Source organism: Myiozetetes cayanensis, unplaced genomic scaffold (assembly GCF_022539395.1).
Source record: "Myiozetetes cayanensis isolate MyiCay16 unplaced genomic scaffold, myiCay2020 scf5-8, whole genome shotgun sequence".
NCBI classification, from domain to species: domain Eukaryota; kingdom Metazoa; phylum Chordata; class Aves; order Passeriformes; family Tyrannidae; genus Myiozetetes; species Myiozetetes cayanensis.
The window spans coordinates 97,907,162-97,927,805 of NW_026087742.1; the positions used below are offsets into that span (position 1 = coordinate 97,907,162).

Genomic DNA, 20,644 nt, shown 5'->3' on the forward strand with positions numbered 1-20,644 from the left:
CCCCCCACTCACAGTCCCACAACACACACGCTCCAAGCACGGCTGGTGCACAGGCTGGAAAGCTCGTGTGCCATTATTAAGCAATAAATTCCAAATACTCTCCACTGAAAAAAAAAAGTTTGGGATTACTGAGAAACTACATCAGCCTAGAAAAAGTTGAGAAATGCTGAAGAAAATGTTTTCCTTTAACAGAGTAAAAAACCTCAGAGCTTAAGTGTCCACGCTAGCAAGAGAGCTGCTTGCAGCCAGACATGCAGAACAACACTCCCTCATGTGGTTCCTGAAATAAGAGTTCTTCCTTCCCAAAAAGCTGAATCAGAATCGCCATCAAATAGCAAGCTACGCCAAACTCAACTTTAGTCAAATGGATACATCAAATGAGGGGCATTGAAAAATAATGACAAAAAAGTCTAAACCCTAGTAGAGGGGCTAGCCCATCACAAACTTTTACTAAAACAGATACCATTGAACAGCAGCAGGTGCTCATCTTTTTCTTCCCCAGCCAAGGCTTCCAAGTTTTATTTACTGTTTTCTTCCAAAAGAATTTTTTTTTTCATTTCAGTTATTCTGAGGTGATCAAATAGAAACATCTGTTTATATCTGTAAATGAGAACAAAAACTAGAGTTTGGAAGAGAACTTTCTTCATATAATTTTATCCTTTTTTCCCCCAAAACAAGCCATCTTTGCTATAGCTATATATCAGAAATGGGCATTACTGCAACTTTAATCCCTGTAGCATTTCTCAAGTGTTTTGTCTAGTTCATTTTTTCTTTATGTAAAGAAACAAGGGATTCTTATTTCCCTTAAGGGAATCTCAAGGAACATTTAATTTGCATTGAAATATATCTAACTCTCCAATTATTAGAGCCTGTATGGACCTTTCCTTAAATTCTCACAGAAGTTGTAAGGCTTTGCCTCAGCTTAATGCGAAAAGAAAGCGGGAAGGAAAAAGTGAGTCATCACACGTGTCCTCATGCCCTGTATCAGTGAATCACTGAACACTCATTGCATCACAGATGTCCTGTGCAGCACCCAGAGCATCTACGATAGTTAAAGATGCATAAACTTGTGTATGCCTGTACATAAACAGAAAAGAATGACGTCTCCTTTTATTTTACAAAGCTGCATACACGTACTCCTCTAATCTGGATCCAGTGAGGTTTATGTCCGTATCATCAGCTTTCTTGAAAACTACAGCTTCGATAATGATTAAACAAAACATTTTCAAACTGTGATTCCTACATTTGCAGCAAACACGCTGTAAAAGACACGCTTCCTGACGCACAGACCTCAGCTTTTTGGTCAGTTGACATTAATACTTCTCCATTGGTACATGCTGTAATCACGTCTTACTGTTCCTTTCAGAGTCAGCGCAAAACATCATGTACAACCCCGCAGGAAATAAGGAAAATCACCCAGTAGAGCTCTTTTTGATGAATCATTTTTGAAGAATTAATCATTATTCTGCCACAAAGAACAGTCACCGACAACCTTCAGAGAAAAGCAGTGTAATTTTCTAACTCCCAATCACTTGTCTCCCTATTCCCATATGTATTGAAAAAAATCACATAGCAAACAGTAGCTTTTGTGTTTTAAAAAAACCTCACACACACCCACTAATTTTACAGAAGCACCTTTAACAGCAAATCTAATGGCTATAGCATGACTGAGGCCACAGGCAATGTGAAAAAAACCAGCAACAAAACCAAAGGAGCTAAAATAAAAAAAAATTAGCTGAAAAACCTTTTAAGTAGAGGACCCAAACAAATCATCAGGCTCAGGATTTGCTCAGGAAGTAGTTTGCTAACTGAAATTTAGTGACCAGGCCAGTCCATGCCTGCTTTCTTTTGGCCGTGACTGTGCCTGCCAGGCTCCCACTAGCAGGGCAACTTCTCCCTATCCTAGCCCTGCAGTCCCCATTGCACCCACCAGGAGGGACCACGGACTTGCAGTGGGACTGAAGACACCAGCCAGGACATGGGAAAACAGTGATGGAAAAATCCAAACTGATGCAGAGGGACTGTCAAAATGTACATGCACTGTGGAGTGCTATTTCATGACTGTGCACCTACAGCTCCAAACAAGCCAGGTATACACAGCCATTGTGGCCCCTCAGCATCAAATGGCTGAGTTGCCGAGGGCTGCAGTCTCCCTGAGAGGATTCAGTTTTCCAAAATCTGGGCAGCATTGATCCAGGCCAGCATATGAGTAACAGTGCAGCCGTGAGCCATGGTGCATGCTGTCTCCCTCGCAATGCAACAGAAACAGTAAGACTGTCAAGAAAGATTTAGCGAAAATAATTTGATCTCTTGTCACCTGCCAAGCAATCAATAACTAAAAAAATTATTTTGTTTTGCAGCAGCTCATGAGCAGACCTGAATGAACTCTTCCCATGAGAGCGGACAGTGGACACAGGCAGCACTTTGGGATGGGACAATACTGATGTCAGGTTGGGCTACTCTGCTTGGGCTCAGCCAGGGCTCAAAGCTTGAGCAACTTCAGTAGCAAACCAGACACGCACCACTAAACTAAAATCCCCCCCTTTCAGATGAAGGCAACGGTAAAGGATGAACCAAAGTTATTGAACCTCAGTGCCACCTTCAGCACACCTGTGCTCCCTCCCTGGTGCTTCTGCTGCCTTCAGCAACCAGCACTCAGCAAACCCTGCGATGCTGCCGGAGCCTTGGCAGCCTTCGGATCGGAATACCAGGTACTGCTTGGAAACAGCCAGTCAGCTGGCAGGCAACACACAGGGTGCTTTACACCTCTGTGAGCTGCAACTTGTCAAGTTTATTTTCTTGTAAATGTTGTTAACCACACTTTCCTGAGAATTTCAGGATTGACGACACATTATATGACTATGCCTAAAGGAATATCTCTGACTGCAAGTTCCTAATTACAGTGTACCAGTCACTTTAGAACAAATAAATTCCTGATAAAATCTCATAAGATATCAAAATCCAGTATTTATGAATCTCAAGGAAAAAAATCTCACATATTTTTCTAGTTTCCTGCCAGAAAACCTTTTCTTCAGTTCAAGTATGTAGGAACTGAGCTTTTTCTCCTGGGAGAAATATATTATTGATAATAAAATTAAATGAAAGCTTTTCGACACATTTCATTTTCTCTTTCGCACGTAAGGAATCATGAACTATATAAAAATCCTTTCAACATAACATATTCATCATTCAATGGAAGACAAAGTTTTTTAATAATGGAGTATCATACAGTCTATAAACTCTATTGCAGAACAATTTTTGTGTCATTTTAAAATACAGATTACATTAAGAAGAAAACAAAATTACTAGGAAAAAAATTAAATTTTAGATATATTAGTAAAAAGTTAGAAATAACACAGTAGCAAGACAATTAATTAATATAGATAATTATTAGAGACAATAATAAATATAGATAAGGAACAAAAATCTTAATTTTTTCTAAAAATTAGTGGCTTTGCATCTTTACTAGTGTGAAATTCTTATTGCTTTTTTTTTTCCTTTGGTCTCCTCGATAGCTGACCATATTCCTCTTCTCCACTGGGTGGCATTAGTACCTAGAGATGTAGTACCTGATGACTATGAAGTTGTTACAATGAAGTAAACATCTCGCATACATTATTGATCTGAACCTACAGAGTAAAGCCAATTTCCTGAGACAGCCATCTAAGCTAGTCTGCTGATGGGCAAAACTGCCCCTTCTTAGCAATAGTCCTGTCTCATACCTTCAGAATGAAGATTGGTGTAAAAAATGAAAATTTCAGCGTAATTTAATTCCTTCTACTGGGTTTGGCAATGTTGAATCATTTACATCTCTACAAAGAATAATAAATTCAAATGGATAGATTGATATAGTGAAAACACATGGTTATTGTATGTGAAACCAACAGAAATGCAGAAGAAAAACTGGATATAAAGTAAGTCACAACTTCCAGATCTGAAAGATCATTTGAGTTCTACCAAAACTCAGGATGCTCAAGCACCTGAGCAGTCCCAGTGAAGTGAGCCACATGCTTTCAAGTATACCTCGGTGAAGTATTCTGGAGGTGTCAGAAAAAAAGGCAAGAGAGTGGATGTTATTGTCTGCTGCACATGAACATGATACCTCGGCTCTGCAATGAATTCCAGAAGTCCTACCACCAAATTGCCTCTTTTTCCCAATCCGTGTATTATTCTGTACCACGACCATTCTGCCAGTTTCTTTCCAGTAAAACTACAGTGCAGGGAGCGAGGAAAGAAGGTACAAACTCAAGTTACCTCTCCATTGGCATGAAGTATGTAAGTGGTGTGCTCACACGTGATGGGTTGGGGAATATTCTGGGTCATGGTTTAGACAGCAACTCAGCACTAGCAGGAAATACAAGAGGAATGGGAAAAACTCTCAACAGTCTCCCTCTTCCCCTCCCTTTTACAGTGTTTAAAAGTAGGAGGTCAGAAGTAAAAAAATTAATCTGGTTGTTATTCAGGAATCCATATAAATAAATATTTACAGGTAGAGAGTTAGATTACAGGATAACAAACTAAAAAGATTTTCTAATGTTGTTAAGGGTTTCATTTTAATCTGGTTTGAATGTAAGTCTTAGACCATGATCCTCGAGTTCTGTTGTTTGGTTATCCTGTCCATCCCAACACACTTTCTCCACCCCTTATCTCCAGAAATGCTGTTGTTAATCTCTTAAATAGACTGCCCTTATGTGCACAAACCAGTCCTACCACATGTCAGGCTCACACTTATGACAGGACAGCGAACCCTGCACTTTTGGCATATCACAACCACCCTGTTGTGAAGTTCAGTTCTCATGTTACCACCACATTTTGCCCCAGGTCTTACCCTAGGCTTGAACATTTTCACAGCTGAAGGATGAGCACAGGAACCTGCCCTGACTGACCTTTTTAAGAAAACAAAACCAAAACCAAAACCTTCCTATTTCCACCTCCACTCCCTAAAAATAAAAAATCCAAAAACTGTCTCATATCTTCGGTAGTGCCCTCTCCAGGTAAGGAGAATAAAACCTTCCCAAAGTGAGGGCTGTTTATGTTGCACAGCACCTTTGTTCTTTTGTACTTATTCCAGAGAAATCCACTTGAAAGGATTTATAGTCCAAACTGAGAGGCCTGAGCATGCCCAAACTGGCTCCCACACAACTAAGAGGAGCCGTGCATTCCTGTCCCACCCCTTGGCATGCAGAATGCCCACACTCATCCCTATGCATATGCAAAGGAAAGCTCAAGACACAATGCACAGTGCATTTCCACACTGCTGAATTAATGTAAATGTAATTTAGAAAAAGAGAAACCTCTCTGTCCTACAAAGCTCTCTACCCACTACTTCCTTTGCTCTGGTATTCTCTCTATGAGCATGTACATTTTAGGTAAGAACTTGATTAAAGAGCCAAACATGTCTTTCCCTGAAGGACTTGTATTTAAAATCTCCCAACAGAAACAAGGGTGGAATCCTTTTTTCTCCTTTTGTTTCCCTTCAGCAGCCACATTTAACCCAGTTCTGTTGCTTCCATAGACTTCATGATTTTTGTTTCTATTCATCTCTGGACTAGCTGCTATAAATTGTGGTCTTTGTCTTCTAACAGGAGGTTAGAACAAGTGGAATGAAGTTTTTTCAATATTGATTGTTCCTTTCAATAAAGCAAGTTACAGATTTTATTTATGTCACCAAGGAAAAAATTATTTTTTTAATGTGATTGTTATTCAAAAGTAACCAGAAGAGTACATGAATTACTAATATTGCCAAATACAATTTATCCACTTAATATTTTCAACAGTTCATAAAACACTCCTACCTAAATTTACCATCTTCTCAGTTTTGCTTCTTTAACTGTTTGCCCAGTGTTATCCTAACCCAGCTTTCTCAAGTGATCCAAATTATGAAAAACGGGGAGAGAGGGGGACTAAAAAATGAAAGAAAATCTTATACCAACTGTTCATACACTTCTTGTAGACCATTTTAAAAAATGTTTAGTTCACAAATCTGGAAGAAAAGGACTAACTAGTGGGAAAATGAAAATAGCAATCATATAAGCCAAATCTGTCACCAAGAACCTCTTCCACTCAAATGAGTTTGGGATCAGGCCTTACCAAGGTACTTTCTCTAAGTTCATCTCCGTTTACGCACCTGGACATTGGTTTGGCCAACACACATATCTTCCTGCTCCTTACCATATCAACCACATCAAAGAAGCAATGTCAACTGAGGAACTTGGCCATACTGCATAGTAAAGGCAGAGAAGGTTTCTGCTCCTTGTTTTTCACTCCCAAGAGCTTGGGCTAGAGCCCTGCTGTGGGGCTGAGCTATTGGGATCCAGAGCTGGTGCTCTTTGAGACATACCATGGATGCCAGAACTGCATTTCTGGTCAAACTGAGGCAAATTACGCTACCCACCATCCTTGCAAAGATGTTGCTCGTTATTTTAATGACTGTACAGAATGAGCAATTTTCAGCTCCATGTGCCACATCATGTATGAGTTAGCAAGTAGAAAAAAAATGTCTCACTACAACAGCTGTAAATAACCAAAAAGACTTTCAGGTAGTCCTGATAGAACAAGTGAAACATTTCAGAGATCAGTAGCACCAGAAACTGAAGTGTGAATAAATACAGGCTTGTGGATTACAGGTATTTTATGTTCCCACCTATCTTCATTGAGTAGAGGACATAGTGCTACACCTTCTTCTCAGGGCAGTAGGTCTCCTACAGCTACATTTGCCCACAGATTAAATCATTTGCAAAAGTCTTTCACTCATCTGACAGGAAATAATAGTTCCCACATCTACTCTAAGCCATAAAAGACGACCTTGAGGTTTCATGTCAGATTGCAGATCAGAGGCCTTCCACCAAACATGACTGCCCATTGGGGCCACTAAATGCAACCTGGTCTATAGAGCTTATTGAGGAGAACACTCCTGTCAACTCTTCCTATTCATGTGCAAACCCCATAGATACTCTGAAAGTAATACAAAAAAGCAAACCTGTGGTGAGGCTAAAGGGCAGATATGCTGCTTGCAGACACACCATGTTCCCTCAAAGCGTGGCATTTGATTCTTGCAACAATGGCTAAGAGCTATGTCAGCTATCTGAAGAGGTGCTTCTTCCCAACGCAACAGGGCCACTTGCAAGCTGAGCCTTACAGGCACAGTCAATCAACGAAATGAAACCAGGACCCTCACACCAGGGATAAAGTTGTATCACAGCAAAAGCTAAAGATGCTTGGTACATATCTCACAATCAAAAATTATTTATTGAAGCAATAAACTCATAAGCAATTTATCCTTTGATAGTTGGCTCACAATTCCCCCTGGAATCATATGTACTATGGAAACTATGACGGATAATCTGTTACAAAAGCGCATCTGTTTCTTCCACAATGTTTCCAGCATGGAACCAAGCTTGAACTAAACAGATGGGTTCTTCTAGTATTGGATCATTTTGTGGATAATTCTTCTCCCAAATGACCTCAAATGCTTTTATATTTTCCATGACCAAATAAGTGTTTACATTCAAGCTTCCTCACTGTCTCTTCCTGATGGCAGCCCATACTGTAGAAAGCTGCCAGATTTTAAAATGTGATAAATATTGTATAAGAAAATGTTTTCATTAGTTTCAGAAACTCAGGGACTGTCAAGGTAGCTCACCTGCAAACATGAGGAATAATTAGAAAGCTACTACAAATAGTAGTTTCAGCAGTAACTTTGTCATCAGAACTCCAGAGTTAAAATTAGAACCAGAGGTTCTTCAGATAAACTTCTGGGAGATAACATGGTAAAGAAAAGTGGTGAGCTATTGACTCTCTTGAGGGCAGGGAGGCCCTGCAGAGAGATCTTGATAAGTTAGAGGTCTGGTCAATCATCAACTACATGAAGTTCAACAAGGAAAATGCTGGATTCTGCACCTGGGATGGGGCAACCCTGGATGTACGGAGAGACTTTCTGGATGCTGGAAAGCAGTACCACGGAAAGGGACCCAGGGATCCTGGTTGATGGCAAGTTGAATATGAGTCAGCAGTGCCCTGGCAGCCAGGAGGGCCAACCATGCCCTGGAGGGCATCAGGCAAAGCATCGCCAGCTGGTCGAGGTAGGGGATTGTCCCACTCTGCTCTGCACTGGTGAGGTCTCACCTTGAATATTGTGTGCAGTTTTGGGAGGCCTCATAGCAGTCTACAACTTCCCCTGAGGGGAAGAGGGAAGGAAGGCCCTGATGTCTTCTCTATGGTGACCACTGACAGGACCTGAGGGAATGGCCTGAAGTTGTGTCAGGGGAGGTTTACGTTGAGTATCAGAAAAAGGTTCTTCACCCAGAGGGTGGTTGGGCACTGGAACAGGCTCCCCAGGGAAGTGGTCACAGCACCAAGCCTGAGAGAGTTCAAGAAGCATTTGGATGATACTCTCAGGCACATGGTGGCTCTTGGGGATGGTCCTGTGCAGGGCTAAGGGTTAGACTCGATGATCCTTGTGGGACCCTTCCAACTCAGCATATTCTGTGATTCTGTCTTCAGTTATTTTCTGCAGTGATTATACAATAAATGTGTGCTTTCAAGTCTCATGAATAATCTTTGTGAAAAGAGGATGAGTCTGTGTGGAAGATTTCCAAGTGTGTCCCTCTCGTATCCTTCCAGTGTTTCAATTTAACAAAACACCCACACAGATACACAGAAGATCTACTTCCATACTATCAAGTAAAAGTACTTACCAGCAATTTAAAAGAGACTTCCTCAATGTATCAGGGAGACCTAAACACAATTACCATTAATTTAATATTTGGTAATTTTCTTGCCAGCATCCTGCCATCACTAACATCACTATCTGTTTAATGACACACAACTTCTTGTAAGCAACTGAACTAAAGTACACCATGACCAAAGAGTTGCTCTTTAGCCAGTCAACTTCTGAAAAGTTCAAGGACAGGATGTGATATCTCTTTTTCTGTCACTTCCTCAGAAAATTCAAAATAGAGAAAGCTCCCCAGAGTGTCCCCAAAGATAGGGCTCATTCTTTTTTCATTCTGTGATCATTTAATGTAGTTTCTAACAGAGCTGAAACACCACTGCCAAACACCAAGATTGAATCCGGGTCTAATCTTTCTCTTGTAGAGGGCAATATACGTTGTTGCCTTCCTTTTACACCAGTTACCTTCAGGGCCCAGCCTGGAGAAAAAGCCCTTAGAGTGGGACCCCTAAAAATCCACAAAAGCGATGTTGCAACACAACAATCATCTGCGGAAAGATCAGCGTCTCTCTGGAGCTGCACAAAGAAGACTCACAGCACCAGGCTGAAATCCAAAGGCCAAACTGACCCTGCCAGAGGTGAAATGGATTATTAGTACTAATCCTGGCCAGACTGTGGACTCTGGCTTTGTTGATATTCTCTTGAAGAAAAGTGACTGTCCTGTACATATTCCAAAAGAAAGGAACACATGCTATTTATTTTTGCCACTCTTTGGAAAAGTTTATTATCCCAAAGCAAGGGGTCTAGCTTACAATTTCGAAATCAAGGAGAAACGTTTATGCAACACCAAAGATTAAAGGGGGAAAACCCAAACCCACCCAGTCTGCTGTGATCCTTTTCCAATGCATTAACTCCTCTCCTGCCAGGAGCCCTGAAGCTTCTTCCTTGGACATAGCTCCAGAGAAAAACAGCGGATACAGGATGATAGCATTTCCCTTTATAAAAATCTAGGACTACAGAATAAATTCCTTCATGGGAAAAGCACACTGGCAGCACAAACCATGTTATGGCCAGAAGCGCAGACACTGTGGCAGGTGACAGCAGGTGACAGGCTGATGAGCAAGTGACAGCCAAAACAGGAAAGCCAGCATAGATCTGTAATTAGGTCTTCAATATTCAAGGAAATGCCATGGCTAGTGTCTGCACAGATCTTCTCATTTTAACAAGAAGTGCACACTCATTTATGACAACAAAAGGTAAAAAAGGATTTCTGAATTAAAGAATAAAAAATAACCATAATACTTCCTTGAAGGGAAAGCACAGTTGTGATAGTTTCCCTGGCTTTAAGGCATCTAATGACTGTTCCTGAAATGGAAATATCTTCTTAGACCAGTTTATAAGTCAACCAGAGCCCTTCCTGAGCAAGGATAAGAAAGGATGGAGTCTTCCCAGCAGATTTCATGCATTTGGCCTCCTTCCCTTCCACACTCTTCTGAAACTCTAGTACTGGGAACAACCAAATGTGAAAGAGGTGTTATTTACATAAAATATTACTGGAATATGAATCTAGATGAAAAAGACAAAAACAAAACATTAATTTGGATTAATTGTCCTCATTGGAGACTGACAGGGTAGGATTCAACCTCACAAATCCAAGTTGTTCATCCAGAGGCTTTTTATAGGCAAAGGCAGCACTTCCAGGCACATCCTTAGGCACATGAAGGGCTGCTGCTTCTCTCCACTGGACTGAATGCAAAGAGATCCTGTGGGGGATAATGCTCATGTAGACATTTACATTAAAAACATCTAGAGTTAGACTGCACAAATCTCTACTCTCCTAGGTCAAGAGAAAGGGACAAAAGAAGGGCTTGGGATGACAGAAGTAGCAGATGATGCTGCTGCAGAGCAAGGGATGAGCTGTTTTCAGAGGGACAGACTGGTATGGCTGTTCTCACAGCAAAGCCAGTACATTCAGCTGAGACCAGAGCAACAGACACACCACCATGGGGGCTGCCTCTAGCCCGTGACATTACAGCAGTACTGATTTGGCTTGACAGTGCTGAAATTAGCACTTTATTCCCACCAAGAGCCCAAGTATTGGCTATCCTCTCCCATGTGGCAGAGCACTTTGCCCTCTTCCATGGAAACCAAAGATTTTGCTCCATCTCCAAGCAAGTTACTCTGAAAACACCTCCCTACAGCCTTATCTCAGAGACACAGGCCAGTGAGGAGAAAAGGTTCAGCTAAGGACACCATCAAAAGCTTTGATTTTTAGTGATTCAGGGATTCAGGCGTGACATTTCCTACTCCCAGTTCCATTTCGTCCCTTTCAAATAAAGGACTGGATTCAATCACTGGTTTATTTTTACAGGCATTTAATCATAACAAAAAGTAAACAGAAAAACCTGGCAATGAGACAAGCTCTGCAACCTGCCTTCTTCCTTAACACTGCTACAACTCATTACAGAGCAGTTCAGCCCAGCTGTGAAAATGCCAGTACCTATCCTGATAGAATACAGAAACCTGTGATGTATTCCCAGCTCTCTGGGCAGCAGTGAGAACTATTCAAAATACAAGCCGAGCACAAGACACATTCTTACAAGTAGCTACAGGAAAATATTAGCAGATGCTATTAAAAAAATAAAAAAGCTCTTATCACCTTCATCCTACTAAAGGTCTTAAAATTGTCCTATTACCCAATTCTGAATACAATGTTTTAAAAACACAGTGTTAGTGCTTATCTGTTGCACAGGTCCAAACACTTGTTTATTCTGAAAAGGGCCTGAGAAGCCAAACAAATCAACAGCTTTAAGTTTCTGTTGGACTCTAGAAAAGACCTGAGGTTCAGAACAAACAGGGTTCTTCAAAATGGGGGAAAAAAATAAAGCAGAATAATAAAATGCAGTATCAGCATCTCCCTAGGAGGATCTGAGTTTTTGCATCATGTTCTTTATAGCTCCTAAATTCAAGCTGTGCATTTTGCATAATAAATTTAGCATGGTCATTCCTATTAACTTAAGCAGGCAACTCAGTTCAATCAAATGACTACTCGTTATTGTCATTCACCAAAACCCTGATAACACAAAAGAAACCCAATAATATTTTAATGATATTTTAAGAATTTCCAACATGAAAGGGAGGGGACCAGAGACGGGGAGATTATTTAAGAGCATACCATCTAATGAAATTAAAATTAAGGAGTATCTGTGAAATGGAATTGAACTCCAAAGTACAAAATACAAGAGACAAAACAAACACTTTACAGGACATGATACTGAATTTTGGAAGGCAGATAAAATTTTCCCCACTGTCCTCCCCTGAGCTGTCCTTGGGGAAGCACCTGAAGCCATCATACAAGGAGTCCTCACTGCTGAGGCTGGCAAAGGAAATAGTACATTAATAAATACTGACCCAAACCAGCTCCGTCATCTGTGCCACACACCCAGGCAGACCCTTCCGACAGGCCACTGCTGGAGAAATCATAAGCACATTACGCACTTTGAGCCTTTGCGCTCTCCTGTCCTTCTTTTCACCTTCCTTATGGCATTGCAGGCAAGAGTAAGGAGAGGCTGAACCTCGCATCGATACGCACGTCGCTTCTGACGCAGGCACGCAGCTTCGCCTTTGGCTCTGCCCTGCTTCAGCAGCACAATCAAACACCACATATTGGTACCTTTTTTCAACGGTGAGATAGCTTTACTTAGGATTAACCACTTCTTAAAAAAAAAAAAAAAAAAAAAGATCACCACTCACTTCTGAAGATGTGAATTAAATGTGATTAAATGCCACTGGAAACAAAAAATGAGGCTGTTATTGGAAGGAGAGCTGCACAGAGCAACTGGGTGAAATTGTGAGGATGTAAGGCATAAAACCAGGCTGTCAGTGACAGCAGTTTTCAGCATATCCCTTGCAGAATTGGTTAAAGATGTTCAAATCACAGAGTTAATCAGCTTCAAAGTATGACACGCTTTTTTTCTGCAAATATTTCCATTTAATATTTTCCTGTTCACCATTCAGTTCTCCATCTGCATGGCAAAACGGGTTGCTGTGAATCTCACTGAGCAGTCATAACTAACCTTTCCTTTCTAGCTCCCCTCTCCTCAAAATTTTTCTTATCCAGTAAGTGATTATTTGGCTGCTTCAAAAGGTCTGTACTTAAATCTTCAGGACTCCTAAAAGAGTCTAAGAATTCCAGAAGGAATTAAGGTCAGCCTGTCCTCGATAGAGAGTGGCCTCTGCAGGATGGTAGCACCAAAGGATAAAACTCTGATATCTACAATAACAAACCTCTTCTCCCCACTCAATAGCTTAATAAATAAACAAAATAAAACCTGAGCAGCATTAAACAAATATTAAATGAGAAGACAATACCCATTCTGTAAGACACAGATCAGTGTACTGTTTGCAGTATGAACAGCTTTTCATTCAGCTCTCTAATGAAAAAGCACACTTCTCATGCTGCAGATCCTAAATATCTATCACTTCCAAGCAAGCTCTCTTGATTTTAGTCACTACTCATGGACCAAAAAAATTTCTATTATTGGTTTGCTACACTGCTGTTACCAAGAATGAATGTCCTCTGGTCCTTTCTGTATCTGGGTGGTGAAAACTTCTATCTTTTTATGAATTTCTTTATCCAGCAAAGCTTATCTGAATATTCCATGTTTTTCCTCTACTTTTCACTGATTTCTGATGCCTTTCTACAAATTAAGGAAGATTAGTAACATTTTAACTGTACTGGAAGATTTTCATTATTTTTCTTTAATACAAAAGAGTCATTAGAAGAGATAATTGCAATCTACAAAGAGAAATGTAAATCTAAGGCTCTTCAGCATTCTAATGAAAATGAAATCCCAAAGGTGTTATGTTAATGCTTCTAAAACTGGCTCCTTCTGTTCTAGGGAAGAAAACCCACCACACCAATCACAGCATTTTATAGTTATTACAGAATTAAACAAAAGGGCCACCGCTAGCCTGCATTTACCACAGCAACAGCAAGACCATTTTTTTTTTTCACTTTTAATAAGCATTATTACAGCATACAAGGTGGATTCAGACCTCTTCCTCAAAGCATTCAATATCTGGTAAGTGTACTATTTCATAAATTGCTAACAGTATAATATGCATTGGGCATTTATATCTCACAATATACAGAAATACTTCAGATACTGACCAAGGTGAGGTAAAACCCATGAAATCTTCTACACTGCTGCTGCTCAGTTGAGTTGAAGACAACTTTTCCTCATTTTTTTTGCCGCAGCAAGTTCTGAACACCCACTGGAGTGACCACATCCTTGACACTGTGTCCCCGTGGGTTTATTTCAGGTGGGTGAGACTGCACGTTGTGAGGTCCACGTGAAGCACCTTAATCCTGCTCAGCAGGAGACTTGGGTTTTTTGCTCAAGATAAAATTCACCCTATTTCCATGGACTTTCCATAGACTTCACTGTCCATGGACTTTATTTCAACTTACTTTAGCAATCTCTGCAGTGCTGTGAAGTGCCCCATGTGGCACTCTCCAGACAGCCTGCCCTGGTTTTTCTTCTGCCAGCTACAGAATAGTATTAACTTCTCTGAAGCCATGAGGAAAATTCAAAACTTCGTCAAAATATGAAGAAGGCAGCTGCAAAGTCTAGAGGGGCCTTCCAGGTGAATATCTACAACTTGGAAGTATTTTTTAATTGAAGACTGCAGCATATATATGCCACTGTACTGCACTAAAATAATCTGTAAGACTGATGCAGCCCACCTAATCATGTGATTGCCCAAGATCTCCAGGCCTTTCAACTTCTGCTCTACTCAGCAGGGCAGATGATGATCAGAGAAGTCCTGGCGACCACGGTCCTGCTGACTCCAAAAAAACAGGCAGCTGCTCCCCATGAGTTTGCACCTTCTCCCTCTTTGACAGATGAAAATCTGCTTCTGAGAGACCCCTTTTATACAGATACCCAGCTCTGGGGAGTGCAAAAGACAACAGGGATTAAACCTAGAGTTGTAGAGTGACTGAGTTTTCTTAGGACAGATTTTGCTGCTGGAAGCCCATTTCTGTTTCCACCCATGTACACCAGTACCTCTGCTTCCTTGGGTAGCAACATATACAGCTCTGAGCCACAAATCTGAAGACACACATCACACCATACTGACCTTCCTTAATGGTTCTGCTGATTAAAAGCTTCAAGTGAGAAGCTTTGCATAATTTTATCTTTTAATTGTCAGGATAAAAATGACAATTTAATCAGCAAGAAGTCTCTTAAATTCTCAGGGAAATTCTCAGTAAAGTGTTTGTCTGTCATTTACTTTTAGTCTAGCAGGTGCTTCACAGCTCTGATCCTACAAACAGGTAGGCAACTGTGTGTTTGTGATCTAATTTTTCCCTTCAAAAGGACTGCTTTCATGCACAAACGTCTATTTGAAGTTCACAGCACATGTGTTCCCCTACAGCTGGTTTCATTCCAGCGAGGATTTCAATAATTAAATTAGAATCAGCAAACTTCTACCATGCCCAGCTTAAATTCGTGACATTCAGTCCCTTGTTTCTACAAACATAAACAGACCACGAAGTTAGGTATTTTAAGAGTTGATAAAATATAACACCTAGGTTAAATACACATGCAGATGCATACACTTGCACATAGAGATCAAAATATACAAGTGCTGAGCTTACCAGAATGACATAAACTGCAGAACCCCAGTGGATCAGTGATGACAACAGCAAGCTGAAGGAGGGCTGGTGCTGAGATTGAGATTCTCTGCCAGACAAGCGTGACTGGGGACAGGGTGTCTCTGTGTGTCCATGGGGGATGTTCTGCCAGCAGGTTGGCTCCAGCCCCGATACACAGAGCCACCAGGAGACCCAGCTGAGCAAGCTCCAGTCATGATGTGCAAGGCAGAGGCAGTAGCTATGCTGAGTACAGCATGCCAGGAGGTAACTTACTGCTCTCCAACCAAAACTCCCACAAACACTCTGAGCATCACCACACCTGGCAGCGAAGGAAGGACAGAGGATGTGGGACCCAGAACTGCTTGTAAACTCATGTCACTGTGCACATGAGCTGCCCACCACAACCCTGCTGAACTGCCTGGCTACCAAACAGTGGTGGCTAACGAGCCCCTTATGTGAGCCCCTCTGATATGGATGTACCATTAGGTTACAAGTAAAAAAAACCAAAAACCACAAAAAACTAGAACATGCTATCCCCCAAATCCATCTCCCTCCTCCCCCTAATAACATTTGCAACTGAATTTTTCCCACTCAACTTTGTAGTTGTTTGCCAAGAAGACAGTGAGACCAAAAGGCATCAGCTATGCATACTTATGTCAAAGAGGCTCCAGCAACCCACTGGACAAACCAAAGGCACCTTTCATAATGCAGCAAGACTAGTATGAGGTTTAAAAAGTTATATTAATCTCAATACTTTTCACTAGAATTTGAGGACAAAATAAGGCAACACCATGCATGAGGCCAGTACGAAACTCCTGTCTAAAAACTAAACCCAAAAGCTTCAATTCTGCAGACAATTCCACTAAAGCAGAAACAATGTCCAATGAAAAATATGTTGCAAGTAATTCACCTTGTTCCGCTCCATGTCCCTCTAAGAAAATGTAGTTCTTGTTGACAAGACCTTTTTTTTACAGTCCTGTTGTTTTCCTGGGAGGAAAGACATTTTAAGAAGCAGATGATATAAGAAAATTAGATTTCTTCTAAGTCTTGAACTCGGGAGTCATTTTCTTTGCTCACTCCTCACCCTTGCTTTTCTTTTTCCATCTCCCACCAAACAGATAACCTATCAGTACTTAAACAGAAAAGCAAAGAGGAGTGGGAATGTCTTTGTAATCGAGGTCTTTTCTAAATGTTTTGTGGTTTTTTTTTCCCAGCGTGTTTATTTTTAACTACTTTAAGCACTCAGCAAATTCATGTAATTGCTCCCAGCCCCAGCGTGGCCACAGAGGCACCTTGCGGGGCAGCACGGCTGTGCTGGCAGCGTGTGATGCTGCAGCAGGGCAGAGTGTTCGCAGGGCAGAGCGATCACAGGGCAGAGTGATCACAGGGCAGAGCGATCACAGGGCTCGCTCAGCGTGGGACAGCATCTCCCGCACCCATCGCTGCCAGCAGCGAGAGCTGTGTCTGCATCTGGGACAGCGGCAGATGCAGCGACTTCTGCACGGAAATGCCTGAAGAGGGACATCCATCGTTCACCGCAACAAGGTGGATTTTGTGGTCAGCAACATTTCCAGCTGAAGGGTTGGTGTTGAGGGCAGAAGGACACCAGAGCTGCAGCAGCTTCTGCCGGAGGTGTTGCCAGTGCTTTTTTAATTTGGGTCCCAAGGATATACTGGGAGATTCTCCTATCCCCACTGTGCTCCACTGTTCTCCCCTTCTCTGTCGCACAAGCTTTTTGCCATCTCAAAGGCCAGCACCTTTTTAATAAACCAGGAGGACTGGGCTCTCATAGTGGCATTTACAGGAGTCAAAACACAAAATATGCAAGTTAGAAAGAAACAAGGGGAGACACCTTCCCCAAGAGCACACTGAGTCAGCCCACTGCAGTTGTTTCTCCTGGTAAAAACTGAGCTGTGCCTCTGTTTTTCATCCCACTTAAACCTGTCATTGCCTTGCTTTCTAGCTTTCTAGGATCACACTGGATATGGTCACTGATGCACTCTCAGAGATTTTTGTGGGCATCCTACTATTAATAGAGCAATTTGCTTCTCCCACAGAATGTATCTACTTGAGTGCCTCTCAGCAGCGAGGCATCCTGGGGTGGAGCGCACAGCACCTCAGTGCTCTGTGACCCTGCCAGAACCACCTTCCTCAAACTAACCAGGTCACAGCTCATCCCTGCTGTCATTGCTACATCCCAGTCCACAGACAGGAAGGAAAACCCCCACATGAAATCCTGCAGGGAAAGCTGGAAACTGGCATCTCTACTGGAACTGGGCTGCAGGCTCTCAAACAAGAACAGTTGCATTCACACCACATGGAAAAGAGAAACAATCAAAAATAAAACCTTCAAAAGAAGTTGCATTAGCCCCAAAAACATAGGCTTTGTAAGTGGAAAAGATCAGAAAAATATAATTTTTCTCTAAAAATGCCTCCTTTTTCTCAAGAACTTTTCCCAATGCCCTTCAGCATTTGGCACGAGGGTCTCGATAACGATGAGGGTCCCTGACACCACGTTCTGGTCCAGGGGGGGATACCTCAGAGCATGAGGTTGGCTGGGAATAGTGAACTTTTCCCTTCCACCACCCACAAAGCACCCTTCTAGATCTATGACACAGGGTAAACAGCATTTTTTTTCTCCAAAAAAGACAAAACTAAAGGCAGTTCAGATACCACACAGACCAGGAAAAAGGTGATGTTCCTAAACTGAACAAGACTTTAAAACACGTACTTCAATTTTTTTTCCCAAATGTTTTATTACTGGCAGACACTTACAGATTTCACTTTTGCTTCCCAGGATGCAACCACCTCCAACTGAATTGTGCAGGGCTCTGCCTTCCCTATGGGAGAGCAAAACAAAAAGGAAAACAGAAGGCTGGCTTTCTCCAAGAGCTCTTTTCAAAGTCCTCTTTGATATTCAGAAAGCCCTGCTTGATGTTGACTAGAAGCATGGATTTGGGGTACTATAGGTTGCCTTATGCTACAAATATCCCCTGATTTTAGTGGGATAATCCTTTAAAAAAAAAAATTTCTACAGTGGATTGTAATCTCAGAATCTAGAAAATATAAAATACAAGCAGTCTCTCTTCTCAGTCTATTCCATGTTTATTAGAAAGGAGGATAAAATACACAGTCAACTGAAGGGAGCATTCGTATGCGCTTTGCCACTGTTCTCGTGATCTTTCATTGGGCAGTAAAATTCCTGAATTAAATACTATTTTTAAAAGGAACCTGTTGTTCTCTTTAAAAGGTCATGCATTCTTTTAATGCCATATGCCAACAACTAAACAATGAAAACCATTTTATCCTTCTGGAATTCACACTTAGAAAACTTAGTTCTGCAAAAATAAATTATTTGAAAAAAGATTTTCATCAGAGGTTTTGAATTCTAATAGGTTCATAATGTTCATCTACCCTTTTTCTGGGCTCCAGGTACTATGGGAGGATGTTCCCATGAACAGACAATGTATTTTCACTGGAAAACTTGCCTATTAGAAAGAGATTATCTGATAAATAAAAATGTTCCACAGTTATACATTAAATAAGTAGAAGCTAAAAAAATATTGACTTGCCTGTATCAAAATGGTTTAATTTTATCAAAAAACCCAAAGTTAAAAACATACTTCTGCTTGAAATTTTGAATTTTTAACTTCTCATATCAGTTAAAGGGAAAGAAGTGCTACTGAAAGCACATTTCAAATTTCTGGCAGCTGGAAAGCCAACCCTGCTTCAAACAGGGTTATAGGCATCCTACCGTATCCTTTCATAGGACATCAGATCAAGTGCATCCTCACTGGAAATTTGCTCCTTACCTCTTGTATAAATGTTACCACCTTCCAAGAAAGGAGTTCATTATGCTTCTTTTTCAGCTAAGTTAAAAGTCACGTTGTATCAGAGATCTTCTCTCCAACCACACACAAAGATGCGATTGCAGGAGCGGGTTCAGTCTCTTACTGGCCAGACTAACCATGTAAACCTGGAGATGCCATGGAACAGAGATATTAAATGGACACAAAGCAGAGTGTCAGTACTGCAATCAACATTTTGCTCTGTCACTCTAACTCTAGAATGTACTGTCACAGTTAAGTTTCAAGAGCCTATCACAATACTAGATTTGCTACATGTTTTGCAGCTTAGGTAGTCTACCCTTCCAGAGCAAGCAGCAAGTGGTGTCATACAAGACTGGCAAGATCACCACACATTTCAGATGAGAGAGATGACCTTGCTTGGGTCAAGGTTACAGAGAAGTGGACCCATCAGGGTATTATCAGAAATGCACCCAACAGGGGATACCTGTTTTGGTGGTAAAATGGATCTGAATTCAAATTATTATAAATAATGATCTTGGTGAGATCTGAATCCAGAGCAAGTGCCCTAACAACCCGTGTGTTGGCACTCTTCCCTTAATTCCTCAGGCTCACCACATATATTTCTTTTATTTTACTGTTTTTAAGAGAACAGGATCAAAAGGAAAGATAAGGAGTAACATACCCCCAAATATCCTTTGTTTTGTACAGCATATTACTATCTTAAGAGATGATCGATGGGACTTCAAGTCCTTTTGGCCTTGAACCCATGCTTCATTATCACCTCCTAATAAGGGTAATTGGTAAAAGCAGAAGAAATACCACTTTTAGCCAGAAACATTTTTCCATCCAAACCTATTCAGCCAGTCATCCCAAAATTCCAAATAGCTGCAGAATGAGAGAGACCATGGGTAAACTATTTTCAAAAAGAGTGTTAACTCTGTTGTTAATAAAAAATTGCAATGACTGCCTTCAATGCCCTCTATAAACTGAAAAGTGAATTTCTGACAGTTATTATGGATACACCACAGAGAATGTTAAATTCCATAAACCCCACTTTCAGGTTAAGCATAAGGTATCCTACTCCTTGCTAAGATGAAGCAAAATGACTAAGAAACGTAAGGTAGTTAAAGTGGTTTTTTGTTGGTTTGTGGTTTGTTGGGTTTTCTTGAGGAGAGGGAGGGGGAAATTCCCTTCCAGGGCAGAATTAAGGGCTCAAGCATATGGTTCATTATTAGAGTCAACAAGTTTCTGTGTCAGCTGACGTGCAGTAACCTCTTCTTACATATGCGTAGACTTAGACAAATGCAAAGTAATACGACTTAAATTCTCACACTTTCATTGCAATCTAAACTAAGTTGGATTACTTAACATTTGCCACAGGCAAGGAACACATGCAAAGACTACTGCAAACAGCTTATTTACTAAAGTACAGAACACTACTAAGTATCAGTAATATGATTATGCAATTGACACCCAATGCATCCATTGCAACACGCCCAAACT

At 41.1% G+C, this 20,644-nt stretch overlaps 1 protein-coding gene across 1 annotated transcript in view; it reads right to left on the reverse strand.

Moving 5' to 3' along the window:
- Positions 1-20,644, reverse strand: part of ARHGAP6 (Rho GTPase activating protein 6) — a 314,018-nt gene that overhangs the window by 217,551 nt on the left and 75,823 nt on the right.